Here is a 15,394-nt window from a genome sequence, read left to right on the forward strand (position 1 = left end):
GCCTATGTTGGTATAGTAAGCATGTCAAGTGATGTGCATGGTTCTATATTAGTCTACTGAGTTATGGTGGAGCCAGATTATGGAAGTTGTTGAAAACCTGGTAGAGGAGACTAGATTTGATGCAATAAGCAATGATGATTTGTGAGATGTCAAGCAAGGAGATTGGTAAGAAAATACTGTGCTAGGAAGCATTTAGAGTAGAGACAGTCACCTGCTACCAAAAATCCATTTGTTAGCTCCTCTTGTATGATGCAGTAGTAGGAATAGAGGACTATTGAAAACAAGATATGGCTAAAGAAAAGAGAACCAGATCAATTGGGGTCAGAAGGTCAGGTTATGTCTTATTTAATCACTCAAAACTCATGCATCATAGGTGATTTTAGTGAAAAAAAAAGTGTCTGCCAGTTAGAAACAAAATTTTAACATTAAATGGTGTAAAATGTGGTGAGTTCCCAGAGTTCAATCAGTGAATGGCTTTTGCACTAGACCTGTTTCCACCAAAGAGCATATATAAGAATCTGTCTTCTCTAGGCTTTCTCAGAGCTGAAGGGCCCAGCATTTATGTTAGTATGACTGGGTTAAAATAAAAACTTCTATTGTCTCTGAAAAGAAATTAAGAAAGTGCCAGAGACAAACTGAACAAACCACTGGCACACAAAGACTGTAAATGAAGGGGAAGTTACAAAAAGATAAGAAAAAAATATTGAATTAGCAATTTAGTCTTAATTACTCAAGAAAGTACTGTTCACATTTACATACATACATACACACACATGCACATATACCTCTTCCCTCCATTCAAATATATATGTGTAACCTGAACATACTTGATCTAGAATGACAGTAATAAGGCTGTGGGACTTTCAGCATTAAATTCCATGAATTCTCTGAGATTTAGTTTTCTCATTTACAAAATAACAATGCTAAATTCTACATACTGTACAGGGCTTTTGTAAGGGTTAAATGAAAATTAATATAAAGCTTCTAGTATACACTAGTGTTGCATAAATGTTAATACCCTTATCATTAGACAGCATGAGATGATAGGTCAGCTTAGTATTAGGATTTACCTGCATTCATCTAAGAAAGCAAAAGTTTTCCTCAGCTTGCTGTTTATGATAATCCTACTCCCTAGGAATAAAGTTAGCCCAATCCTAAGAGTAATATAACTGCAGTTTAACTGATTCAAAATCAGCATCCCTGTATTTTTCCATGAACCTTGACTATGATATAGCTTCACTTGGCAGAACTCAAGAGAGAATGAAAGATACCATATGAGAAATGTTGATAGCGAAAGCTGTTTATTGCCATTCACCTGCAAACTTTGTCACATATTTATGCATACCAGACACATGAACACTCTCCATTTATCTGCAATACCTTGAAAAAGGATGACATACTCATATGTTTAGAGAAATTTCCCTTTTGCTTGGGTGGGTTTCCTTCTGTGTTCAATAGAGCCAGGATTTTATTTAAGGAAGTACAAAGGCCATTAGGCTACTATGGGTTAAGTACTTTGTGCAGATGTTCCCTTGCCCTTTTTAATTAATTAATTAAAACGTGTTTTTAGTTAATTACATAAAATAGAGAAATCATTTAGCTACAATTTAAGTGTTTAGAAATCTTTGATTCTTTTTTTTTCTTTTTTTAATTTTTATTTAATTAATTGTGTTTACATAGATTCTAGGGTCACCTCGAATGCCTCCCCCCTCCCCCCTATTCCCCTCAACATCTCCCTTGCCCCCTCCCTACAGCACCCTTCCCCCTTCCCTTCAGGTTTATCCCATCCTATCATCCCCTTTCCCTCTGTCGTCTTTTCCTCTGGTTCCTTTGATCCTCCTCTGTCTCAATTCTGTTCCTCAATTCTCATTATTCCTTGGATCCCTCAAATGAGTGAGGTCATATGATATTTTTCTTTCTCTGCCTGGCTTATTTCACTCAACATAATAGTTTCCAGGTCCCTCCATATTGTTGCAAAAGGTAATATTTCCTTCTTTTTCATAGCCCCATAGTATAGTCAGAATGGCTCTCATTGACAAAACAACACACGTTAGGTGCTGGCGAGGATGTGGAGAAATGGGAACCCTCCTGCACTGCTGGTGGGAATGCAGACTGGTGCAGCCACTGTGGAAAACAGTATGGAGATTCCTCAAAAAATTAGAAATGGAACTGCCCTTTGACCCAGCCATCCCACTTATAGGAATATATCCCAAGCACACCATATCACCGACTGAAAAAAAGAAATGCACCCTCATGTTTATGGCAGCATTGTTTACAATAGTGAAGATCTGGAAACAGCACAAGTGTCCATCAGTGGACACGTGGATTAAAAAGCTTTGGTACATATATACAATAGAAATCTTTGATTCTAAGGTACCACATAATTCTCCACGTAATTTATCAGGTAATATAATGCTAAGCCTACTGTGGCCACTCCACTGAAATGGATTCAAATCACAATATTAGTTTATCACTCTAAGCTTGTTGGTGACAACTGGGTGGCTACATGGATTTTACAGAGTGACAGCAGCTAGAGCTGCCGCCTTGAGGTGACAAGATTGAGCCCTAGTATATTTAATCTAGGGGCAGAGATAAGAAATAGCAACAGACTTTGTCATATTAACTCACCTATACATTTTTCAAATCCCCATACCAATTGATGGGACAACTCCAGCTCCTTAGTCTCTGTTCTTCTTATTCTAAGTACCTAAAAATCCTTCTCTAGCAAAGCAAGCTTTGTAATGAGGAAGATATAAGTTCACTATTCCTGCCTCCTTGCTTGTATCTTGGTCTTTAAATGAGGCTGCTTTCCTTGGACCTTAGTAGTCCTTAGAGTTCAGAGGAAATTTGGGTTAGGTAGAGAGGTAGCCAGAAAATGGAAGAGTCAGCAATTTCATCACATTTATCATCTTCTTTTAATTTTTTCTTGAATTTATTAAGGTCATATTTGTTAATAAAATTACACAAGTTTCAGGTACACCATCCTACAATGTGTCATCTGTATATTTCATTGTATATTCACCACCCCAAGTACATTTATCTTATTCTTAACTAATTCAAAGAAAGCACTGAAAGTATCCAAAAGATATAAGGCATAGTTTTGGGGTGATGTATTGTCTTATTTATTCACTAAGAATAGTTTTGGTTGGCATGACAATTTACTTATGTACCATAAGTGACAACAGAATGGATGATCCTGAGAATATTTATTAAAAATTAACTAACTTCTCTAGCCATCAAAGGTCTGATTTATTTCAAGGTATCTGGTGACCTACTAAGCACTCTTACATCTATTATTTCTTTCATTTGCGCTCCCAACATCTCTGTTAAGTAGAAATGGCAGGGACATTCATCTTTATTTTATAGGTTCACAAATTAAAAAAGATGATGAAACTATAACTAGAACCCAGAGCCCATGACACCCAGTCCAGCATTCCTCTTGTCTACAGTTCTGACTTTCATGATTCATCCTGAGTCAACTTATATTAAAGTACTACTTTGATTATGTCAGTCCGCTACTTAAAAATGTGCTAAACAAAGGCTATCATTTATGGTTTCAGGGCCCACCCAGCCCCATCTCAATAACTTCATATTATTACTTCCCTGGTCCTTAGTTTTCTCTTCTGTCAATAGAAATGATGATACTTTTTTTCCCTGACTCACAGAGTGGTAATTTTCAACTGTCAGGATGGATATGATAGTTTTATTAAACTGTAAAGCCCACAATAGTCCTATTACCGTATTTACTTAATTTCTTCGCTTTAATTGGAACTGACAGTGGAAAAATATGTTACTTTCTTAGCTGTGAAAAAAATATGTTCTTGATAAGACAATATTCTTTTGGGGTTCTTTTGGTAAGTTTGATCTTACAAAAATACCTCAAACAAACGCTAACCCTTGATTTAGAGATTCTTCAAATTAGGAACCTACTAGAGTTTCTCTAGTTTCCTTCTTACTTTTCTCTCCAGACATGCCTCACATGTAAAGAGTTCAACCTGATCATTTAGAGCAGTATGTTACTGAATTGAAGTTGCCTTATTGATCTTGGGACAAGAGTCCACTTATATAGTCCCACCAAAGACTGAACCATGGTCCTAAGTCCAGGCACGTGAGAAGCCTTTGATAAGTGGCAGGACCATGAGTTTTAGGGAAACTCAGTACTACTGACTCTTCCGCTAGCTAGGTGAGCCTGAAATAGTTACTTAACTTTTTCTGAGTCTCAAGTTCCTTATCTATTGGGAGACATAATGATACATATCTCATAAAACTGATATTTTAAAGTAATGAATATTTTTAAGGTACTTAGTAGTATAACACTCAATAAATATTAGTCTTCTTCCCGTCTCATACTGTGAGCATAACTGGTAACCAGGTGAGCATATGGATGGATCAGCATAGAATCCCCCACTGCTGGAAAAAGTCCTGAGTTCATACCTTAGGAATGGAGAAAGTTACAAGCATCATATTTGAATACTAATGGAAATATTTTTAGATATACATGCACAGCAAAGACATCATCTTTAACAGCTGTTTTTAGTTAAGTAACAGATTTAGAAAGTGCAGACTTTAACCTGTTTTTTCCTGGGATTTTATCACCATCTGATTTTTTTTCTGGCTAAAAAAAAAATAATTGTAGCTTGATTCCCCTCTCTTCCAACACCCTCCCCCACACACACACACACATCCCAGCCATCCTCTCAAGAACTAACTGCCTTTTAAAAATCTTAATAAGAAGCTGAATAAGCATTTGGAAAACATGAGGACAGTAGATACCTGAGGAGCTAAGCAGTTGAGAGCTTTGGAATGAAAGCTTTAATATTTCTTTTTCAGGTCTTATTTCCTTTATACCTACAGAGAATAGATGACTCTAGAAATACTAAGTCAAAGCTTGATTCCTGTTTGTTGCATAGCTGGGTGAGGCAATAAGCAAGACAGAAACTCATTGAGTAAAGACACTAAATGGAGCAGGTAGTGGAAATTGAGCATTTTCTCTTTCTTTAAAGAAGAAAAAGAAGGGAAGGGAAAGGTAGCAGAAACTTGTCATCAACTTTCTGGGGGTAGATACCACTGGTTCATCTCCCCTCTCTCTCTCTTTTCCCTCTACCTAAAAACCCAAATGGATTCTGGATATACCACTTAGGGCTGTTTTAAGATTTTGCAGCCATGGAGGAACTCAGCTTCATGGAAGAAGGCAAGGTTTTTCAATTTATCTTAGACCATGTCCCCTCATTTTCAATCACTCATCCCCTCACTGAGCAATACTTTGCAGCCACCAAACAGAATGTAGGAACTTGAGCATTATCATTGCTGCTAGTGCCACAAAATATCATAGAAACGATGAAGTAAAAACCAGAGTACCCCATTCAGGTAGATCTTGTCTACCAACCTGTTGAGTTGCCTTGAACACTGGTTTCTGTGCCCCCTACCTTGAACAACCCCAAGATCTTGGGGATTCGACCTCCCAATTTAAGAGAATCTTGTCAGGAACTTTTAAATGGTTATTCTGGGGTGAGAAGGGAGAATAAGATGAGAACTACCACTTTTGAGGACCCACAATGAGCCAGATGTTGTGCTACTTTATATATGTAAACCAGTTAACTCTCACAATAATCCTATGCAGATGAGAAAACTGGAGCTTAGAAAGTTTATGTGATGTTCCGAGTGTCATATAGCTACTAAGTGGCAGAGCTAGGACTAGAAGCCAGCCTACTGACTTCTAATTAATACTGATTAATTTATTTTCCTTATTTCCACAGGAAGATGGCACTATTTAAGTATTAGCTGTTATTATCATTTTCATGTATCACTGGCCTCTGGAACTGAAGTAGCTGTAGAGAGAAAAATAAAAAGAAATAAAACTGATAGTTACTAAGTCCTGTACTATGAGGGGACATATAACAATAACAAGCAGCTACTTTTGGACTATAGCCCTAAGGTTGATTTGGAATCTTTGATACCACAGCACAAATTTATTGAAACAAATCTGATATGTAAAATCAAAGATTTCAAACCAACCAATAATTCCAATGCTAGTACCACCAGTATCATGCTGGAGCTATTCCTTAGAGGCCATAAAATGCCTGTCTTGTCAACACACAGGGAGAACTAAAGATGTGAACAGTCATGATTTACTGGGTGCCTGGGGCCAAGTACATTTGTTGTCTTGGAAACCTAGAGTAGCCATGTGCCACTAAATAAAATTTATGAAATAAACATTAATACATTTTTATTATAAATGTGCTAAAACAAAGAATTTGATAAACATATATAGAGTATGCAGATATGGGAGATAATAGAATGTTATATAAAGGACCAAGGCTGCACTACCTTTATTTCTTAAGAAGCTGCTAGTTTTTTTTCACAGTACCAGCATTTCATTTTTATTTTAATTTTCAGGGCATGTTTGTACTTAATTGGCACTGCGGCAGGTTTTCTGCATGTTTTATTGTAATTGAATCTGGGCTAGAAGAGAAATTGAAGAGTATAACAAGCACTAAAATCCAGCCAAGTGTAATGTCATGTCATCTGGCTTTCAAACTGAGCAGAGTCCTGGAGAAATATGGCATTGTCCTCCTGGAGAAAACCTGTTTTGTTTTTTAGGTTAAGAGAAATACTGCCAAGGTCCTAAAAGCAAGATCACTCATCTTCGTAGAGGCCAATTTACATGTGTCTTAATTGCTATAGAAAAAAGTGTAATGGCTTTGTATGAGAAAAAGAACTATAAATTAGTTCTTAAGATTTTCTTTTGAACTATAGTATTCCTCCAGTGGCCAAAGCCTGTTGTTCTTAAGAGAATCTCTCTGTCCTTTATAAAAAAGGTGCCTCACCATGGCTTGAGATCATTGGCAGGTCATACTCCTTGTTGTTACGGGCCTATATCCAAAGTAATACTTGGTGTTGGAGTATGGGAATGTCTTCTGTTATTGGTTTTTTGTTTTTTTTCACACACATAGATAGCTTGAGTGAGACTTAGTTTTATTAGCTTTGCTGTATTTTTTATGCCTTTTTATTTTTCTGTTAAAGTTGATATTCAATACTGTTTTATATTAGTTTCAAGTGTAAAGCACAGTGGTTAAACAATTATATATACTACTTTACAAAGTGTTCCTCCCAATATTTCCAGTCCCCATCTGGGACCATACACTGTTATTATAATGTTATTAACTATATCCTTATGTTGTACTTTATATCCCTGTGACAGTTCTGTAACTACCAATCTGTACTTCTTGATCCCTTCACCTTTTTTCACCCATTCCTAAAAACACCTCCTCTCTGACAAACTTCAGTCCCTTCTCTGTATCCATGAGTCTATTTCTGTTTTATTTGTTCATATTGTTCTTTAGATTCTACATATAAGTGAAACCATATGGTATTTGTCTTTCTCTGACTTACTTCACTTAGCATTATACCCTCTAAGTTCATCCATGCTGTTGCAAAAAGTAAGCTTTCTTTCTCTTTTTATGGCCAACTAATATTCATATATATTCTATAAATATATCTAAAGCACTACTTTAGATATAGGCCCACATCTTCTTTATCCATTCATCTACTGATGGGCACTTGGATTGCTTCCATATCTTGGTTATTGTAAATAATGCTGCAATGAACATAAGGGGCATTTATCTTTTCATATGAGTATTTTGGGTTTCTTCAGATATATACCCAGAAAAGGAATGGCTGAATTATAAAGCAGTTACATTTTTAATATTTTGAGGAAATTCCATACTGTTTTCTATAGTGGCTGCACCAATCTGCATTCCCACCAACAGTGCACGAGTGTTCCCTTTTCTCCACACCCTCGCCACTTGTTTGTTGATTTACTAATGGTTGCCATTCTGACAGGTGTAAGGTGATATCTTGTGATTTTAATTTGCATTTCTCTGATGATAAGTGACATCGGGAAGCTTTACATTTGTCTACTGGTCACCTTTATGTCCTTTTTAGAGAAGTGTCTATTCAGGTCCTCTGTCCATTTTTTAATTGGGTTGTTTTTTTGTATTGAGTTATAGGAGTTCTTTATAAATTTTGGATATTAATCCCTTATCAGATGTATCATTGCCAAATATCTTTTCCCATTCAGTATGTTAGGTACTCATTTTGTTGATGGTTTCTTTTCTGTACAGAAACGTTTTAGTTTGATGTAATCCCATTTGTTTATTTTTAATTTTGTTTCCCTTGCTCAAGGAGATAGATAAGAAAATATATTGCTAAGAGAAATGGCAGAGAGTTTACTGCCTATGTTTTCTTCTAGTTTTATGGTATCAAGACTTACATTTAAGTGTTTAATCCATTTTTAGTTTATTTCCTATACGAAGGTGGTCTTATTTCATTTTTTTCATTTATTGGTCCAAATTTGCCTACATCACTTATTGAATAGAGGCTATCTTTACCTGATTGTATGTTCTTGCCTCTTTTGTCATATATGAATTATCCACATAGGTGTGTCTTTCTTTCTGGCTCTCTCTTCTGTTCCATTGATCTCTGTGCCTGGTTGTTTTTCCTCCTTCTTTTCCAAGTGAGAGGAGGGGAGATAGACAGACTCCCACATGTGCCCTGACTGGGATCCACCCAGCTACCCCCATCTGGGGCTGATGCTCTGCCCATCTGGATGATGCTCACAACTGAGCTATTTTTAGCACCTGGGTCATAGGATCCAAGGAGCCATCCTTAGTACCCAGGGCCGATGCACTACTAGAACCGATTGAGCCATGGCTTCGCGAGGAGAAGAGAGAGATAGAGAAAGAAGGGGGAGATGGAAGGGTGGAGAACCAGATAGGTGTTTCTCCAGTGTGCCCTGACTAGGAATTGAACTGGGACATCCACATGTCAGACTGACGCTTTACCACTGAACCAACTGGCCAGGGCCTCTATGTCTGTTTTGATGCCATTATAATCCCAATTTGATTCCTGTGGCCTTGTGATATAGACTGATATCAGGTAGTGTGATTCTTCCAGTTTTGTTCTCTTTTCTCAAGATTGCTGTGTCTATTTGGGATCTTTTGTGGTTCCATATAGTTTTTTGGAGTATTCACTCTATTTCTGTGATAAACAACATTGGTATTTTTTTAAGTGAGACATGGGGAGGCAGAGAGACAGACTCCCGCATGTGCCCCAATCAAGATCTACCCAGCAAGCCCCCAACCCAGTGATGCTCTGCCCATCTGGGGCCGCTGCTCCATTGCTCAGCAACTGAACTGTTTCAGCACCTGAGGGGAGGCCATGGAGCCATCCTCAGTGCCCAGGGCCAACTTGCTCAAACCATATGAGCCATGGCTGTGGGAAGGAAAGAGAGAGAGAGACAGAAGGGGGAAGTGGAGGGGTGGAGAAGCAGTTGGTCACTTCTCCTATGTGCCCTGACAGGGAATCTAATGCAGGAATTCCACACACCAGGCTGATGCTCTACTGCTGAACCAACCAGCCAGGACCACCATTGGTATGCTGATAAGAATTGTGCTGAACATATAGATCATGTTGGGTAGTACAGACATTTTAAATAATGTTAATTATTCCTACATATGAGCACAGTCTGTGACTTTACTTGTTTGTATCTTCTTTAATATCTTATAATTTCTGAGTACAAATCTTTTACTTCCCTGGTTATTGTATTTCTTATGCAATAATTCATTGGATTGTTTTCTTAGTTTCTCTTTCTGGTAGTTCATAATTGACCTATAACAATGAAACTGATTTCTGAATATGTATTTTGTTTCTTGCTATTTTACTGAATTCATTTATCAGTTCTAACAGTTTTTTGGTGTAATCTTTAGGGTTCTCTATATATAGTATCATGTCATCTGCAAATAATGACAGTTTTACTTCTTTTTTTCTAATTTGGATGCCTTTCATTTCTTCTTGTTGTCTGATTGCTGTGGCTAGGACTTCAGTACTATGTGGAATAAGAGTGGTGAAAGTGGATATCCCTGCCTTGTGCATGCTCTTAAGGAAAACACTTTAAGCTTTTTCTGTTCAATTTGATATTAGCTATGGGCTTGTCATATATAGTCTTAATTATGTTGAGGTATGCTCCCTTTATTCCCACTTTATTGAGACTTTTTATCATAAATGTGAGCTGAATTTTGTCAAGTGCTTTTGTGCATCTTCTGATATGATCATATAACTTTTATCTTTCATTTTGTTTATATAATGGGTCGTGATAAATGATCTGCAAATACTGAACCACTGTTATTCCAGGAATAAATTTCGATTGATCATGGTGAATGATATTTTAAATGTATTGCTGAATTAGGTGCTAATATTTCATTGAGGAATTTTTGCATCTATGTTTATCAAGGATATTTTCTTATAATTTTCTTTTTATGTAATGTCTTTGTTAGGTTTGTGGTTCAGGATAATGCTGGCTTTATAAAATAAGTTGGGGGGTTTTCCCTGCACTTGAATTTTTTGGAATAATTTGAGAAGAATAGGTGTTAATTCTTCTTTAAATGTTTGGTCAGATTCACTTGTGAAATGATCCAATCCAGGAATTTTGTTTGTTGGAAACTTTTTTATAGTTGCTTCAAGTTCATTGGCAGTAATCTGTCTATTCAGATTCACTGATTCTTCCTGATTAAGTTTTGGAAGTTTATATGTTTCTAGGAATTTAACCATTTCTTCCAGATTGATCAATTTGTTAGCATATAGTTGCTGATAGTATTTTCTTACAATCCTTTGTATTTCTTTGGTGTCAGTTGTTATTTCTCTTTCATTTATGATTTTATTTATTTGGGCCCTCTCTCTTTTTTTCTTGATGAGTCTGGTTGAAGGTTTCTCAATCTTACTTACCTTTTTGAAGACCTAACTCTTGGTTTCATTGATCTTTTGTATTTTTTTACACTGTTTCATTTATTTCCCCTCTGATTTTTATTATTTCCTTCATTCTACTCACTTTCGGCTTTGTTGATTTTTTTCCTTCTAATTCCTTTAAGTATATAGCTAGAATGGTTGGAGATTTTGATTGTTTCTTGAGGTAGTTCTTTATTGCAATGAATTTACCTCTTAGGACTGCTTTTACTATGTTCCATAGATTATAGGTCATTCTGTTTTTATTTTCATTTGTCAGAAGGTATCTTTAGATTTATACCTTGATCTCATCGTTAACCTATTCATTGTTTTAGTAACATGTTATTTAATCTTCATGTGTTTGTTTATTTTTAAGTTTCTTTCCTGTTATTAATTTCTAGTTTAAATCATTATGGTCAGTAGAAGGTGCTTGATATGATTTCAACCTTCTTAAAATTATTGAGATATGTTTTGTGGCCTAAAATGTGGTCTATCTTGGAAAATGTTTCATGTGCAAACAATGTATAAGGTCTACTGGAAAGTTCTGTCCATTTCTATCACAACAAGTTTCAACATGTAAGCATGTTTATTTGGCACATGTGTGCCTCTATATTTTTATCACTTAATGTAAACATACTGACGTAGCAAATTAACTAAAACAAAGTTGATTCACGTTAGTCTTCTGTGTGAAGTGATAGTGTACCCATGGCTACTGATAAAGTTCATTTACGCCACTGTAATTTTTACAAATTTCAACAAGGAAGAAATGCTACAGAAGCATGTCTGTTGCATCCACCATATTCCCCAGACTTAGCACCCTCCGACTATCACTTGTTTTTGTCCTTACAAAATTTTTTGAAGGACAACAAATTCAAAAATAAAGAAGATACCAAACAAGCACTGGTTCAATTTTTTGCATCAAAAGATAAAACATTTTTCAAAAATGGGATATACAAATTGCCCTCATGCTGGCAAGAAATCATTAATGATAATGGCAATTATATTATTTAATGAAGTTTATTGATGGTAAGAAAAAGTTGTATTTTGTTTTATTCCAAAAACAGACAGAACTTTCCGGTAGACCATATATATTTTGCTTCTTTGGGGTGAAATGCTCTAAAAGTATTAATTAAATTAATCTGATCTAATTTTTAAATTACAGTGTTTTCTTGTTGATTTTCTCTTTAATCTATTTTTTTATTTTATTTATTGATTTTTTTTTAGAGAGAGGAGAGAGAGAGAGAGAGAGAGAGAGAGAGAGAGAGAGAGAAGGGGGAGGAACAGGAAGCATCAACTCCCCTATGTGCCTTGACCAGGCAAGCCAAGGATTTCGAACCGGCAACCTCAGTGTTCCAGGTCGACGCTTTATCCCACTGCACCACCACAGGTCAGGCTTGATTTTCTCTTTAAATGATCTATTCATTGATGTCAATGGAGAATTTAAGTCCTCATCTATGACTGTATTACAGTCTATCTCTCTATTTTTTAAATTTTTATTTATTTTTATCCATTTACTATTGAATTTATTGGGGTGACATTGTTTAATAAAATTATATCGGTTTCAGGTATACAATTCTATACTATGACATCTGTATATTGTATTGTGTTTTCATAACCCTAAGTCAAGTTTCCTTGCATTACCATTTATTCCCCCCTTTACTCTCTTCTACTTTACCCCACTACAACTTTTTATCTTTACTAAGGTGCTCCTCTGTTGGATATAAAAATGTTTACAGGTGTTATATCCTTTTGTTGTATCACTCCTTTCTTCATTTGAAATTCCTATTTTGTCTCTTTTTACAGTCTTTGTTACAAAGTCTATTTTGTTTGATATATTTTTACCCCAGCTTTTATTTTTCTTTTTCATTTGCATAAAATACTTTTTCCAGCCCTTTACTTTTAGTCTGTATGTTTCTTTTGTTCTGGGTTGACTCTTTTTTTTTTTTTTAATTTTATTTTTTTTAATGGGGTGACATCAATAAATCAGGATACATATATTCAAAGATAACAAGTCCAGGTTATCTTGTCGTTCAATTATGTTGCATACCCACCACCCAAAGTCAGATTGTCCTCTGTCACCTTCTATTTTGTTTTCTTTGTGCCCCTCCCCACCCCCTATCCCTCTCCCATTCCCCCCTCCCCCCCGTAACCACCACACTCTTATCAATGTCTCTTAGTTTCACTATTATGTCCCACCTACGTATGGAATAATACAGTTCCTATTTTTTTCTGATTTACTTATTTCGCTTCGTATCATGTTATCAAGATCCCACCATTTTGCTGTAAATGTTCCGATGTCATCATTTCTTATGGCTGAGTAGCATTCCATAGTGTATATGTGCCACATCTTCTTTATCCAGTCATCTATTGATGGGCTTTTTGGTTGTTTCCATGTCCTGGCCACTGTGAACAATGCTGCAATAAACATGGGGCTGCATGTGTCTTTACGTATCAATGTTTCTGAGTTTTTGGGATATATACCCAGTAGAGGGATTGCTGGGTCATAAGGTAGTTCTATTTGCAGTTTTTTGAGGAACCACCATACTTTCTTCCATAATGGTTGTACTACTTTACATTCCCACCAACAGTGTATGAGGGTTCCTTTTTCTCTACAGCCTCTCCAACATTTGCTATTACCTGACTTGCTAATAACAGCTAATCAAACAGGTGTGAGATGGTATCTCATTGCCGTTTTGATTTGCATTTCTCTAATAGCTAAAGAAGATGAGCATCTTTTCATATGGGTTGACTCTTTTGTAGGTAACATGTTTATGGATCTGTTCACTACCTTATGTCTTTAGATTGGAACACTTAGTCCATTTACATTTAAACTGATTAAAAATAAGTAAACAGTTATTAGCATTTTATTACTGATATTTAGTAGTATTTTTCTTTATTTTTTATTTATTATTATTAATTTTAATGGGGTGACATTGGTAAATCAGGGTTAATATGTTCAGAGAAAACATCTCAAGGTTATTTTGACATTTGATCTTGTTACATACCCATCACCCAAAGTCAAGTCCTCTGTCACCTTCTATCTGGTTTTCTTTGTGCCCTGCCCCTCCCCCTTCTTCCCCCCCCATAACCACCACCCCCTTGTCCATGATTCTGAGTCTCATTTTTATGTCCCACCTATGTATGCAATCATATGGTTCTTAGTTTTTTCTGATTTACTTATTTAACTCAGTATAATGTTATCAAGGTCCATCCATATTGTTGTAAATGATCCGATGTCATCATTTCTTATGGCTGAGCAGTATTCCATAGTATATATGTACCAAAGCTTTTTAATCCGCTCGTCCACTGACAGACACTTGGGCAGTTTCTACATCTTCACTATTGTGGACAATGCTGCCATAAACATAGGGGTGCATTTCCCCTTTTGAAACAGTGCTATGGTGTTCTTGGGTTATATTCTAAAGGTAGGATAGCTGGGTCAAAAGGCAGTTCAATTTTAAATTTCTTCAAGAATCTCCATACTGTTTTCCATAGTGGCTGCACCAGTCTGCATTCTCACCAGCAGTGCATGAGGGTTCCCTTTTCTCCACATCCTCACCAGCATTTATTCTGTGTTGTTTTATTGATGAGCACCATTCTGACTGCTGTGAGGTGATATCTCATTGTGGTTTTAATTTGCATTTCTCTAATGATTAGTGATGTTGACTATTTTTTAATATGCCTATTGGCCATCTGTAGGTTCTCTAGGAAGAAGTGTCTATTCATTTCCTTTGCCCATTTTTTAATTGGATTGTTTCTCTTCCTGGTGTTGAATTTACAAGTTCTTTATAAATTTTGGTTATTAACCCCTCATAAGATGTATTGTCAAATATGGTCTCCAATTGTGTAGTTTGTCCTTTTATTCTGTGCTTATTGTCTTTAGCTGTGAAAAAGCTTTTTAGTTTGATACAGTCCCATTTGTTTATCCTGTCCTTTATTTCACTTGCCTGTGGAGATAAATTGCCAAATATATTGCTGCGAGAGATGTCGGAGAGCTTACTGCTTATGTTTTCTTCTAAGATGCTTATGGTTTCACGTCTTATATTTAAGTCTTTTATCCATTTTGAGTTTATTTTGTGAATGGTGTAAGTTGGTGGTCTAGTTTCATTTTTTTGCAAGTAGATGTCCAATTTTCCTAACACCATTTGTTAAAGAGGCTGTCTTTACTCCATTGTATGCTCTTACCTCCTTTATCAAATATCTGTTGTCCATAAAGGTGTGGGTTTATCTCTGGGTTCTCTGTTCTGTTCCATTGATCTATATGCCTGTTCTTAAGGCAGTACCAGGCTGTTTTCAGTACAATGGCCTTGTAGTATAACTTGATATCAGGAAGTGTGACAAGTCTCACTTTATTCTTCCTTTTCAAGACTGCTGAGGCTATTTGTGTGGGGTGTTTTTTTGTGTGTGTGTGGTTCCATATAAATTTTTGGAATATTTTTTCTATATCTTTGAAGTATGTCATAGGTATTTTAATTTGTATTGCATTGAGTTTATAAATTGCTTTGGGTAATAGAGACATTTTAATGATGTTTATTCTTCCCAACCATGAACATGGTACATGCTTCAACTTCTTTATATCTTCCTTGATTTCTTTTATCAATGTTTTATAATTTTC

General features: G+C 36.0%; 1 protein-coding gene across 2 annotated transcripts in view; it reads left to right on the forward strand.

Annotated features, from left to right (window-relative positions):
* Window positions 1-12,064: 12,064 nt before the first annotated feature.
* NEXMIF (neurite extension and migration factor) overlaps window positions 12,065-15,394 on the forward strand; it is a 40,319-nt gene continuing 36,989 nt past the window's right edge. For both annotated transcript variants that reach the window (XM_066357279.1, XM_066357281.1), the window contains exon 1: window positions 12,065-12,166. The gene's annotated coding sequence lies outside the window, so the exon portion shown is untranslated. The remainder of the gene's footprint in view (window positions 12,167-15,394) is intronic.

Source organism: Saccopteryx leptura, chromosome X (assembly GCF_036850995.1).
Source record: "Saccopteryx leptura isolate mSacLep1 chromosome X, mSacLep1_pri_phased_curated, whole genome shotgun sequence".
NCBI lineage: Eukaryota > Metazoa > Chordata > Mammalia > Chiroptera > Emballonuridae > Saccopteryx > Saccopteryx leptura.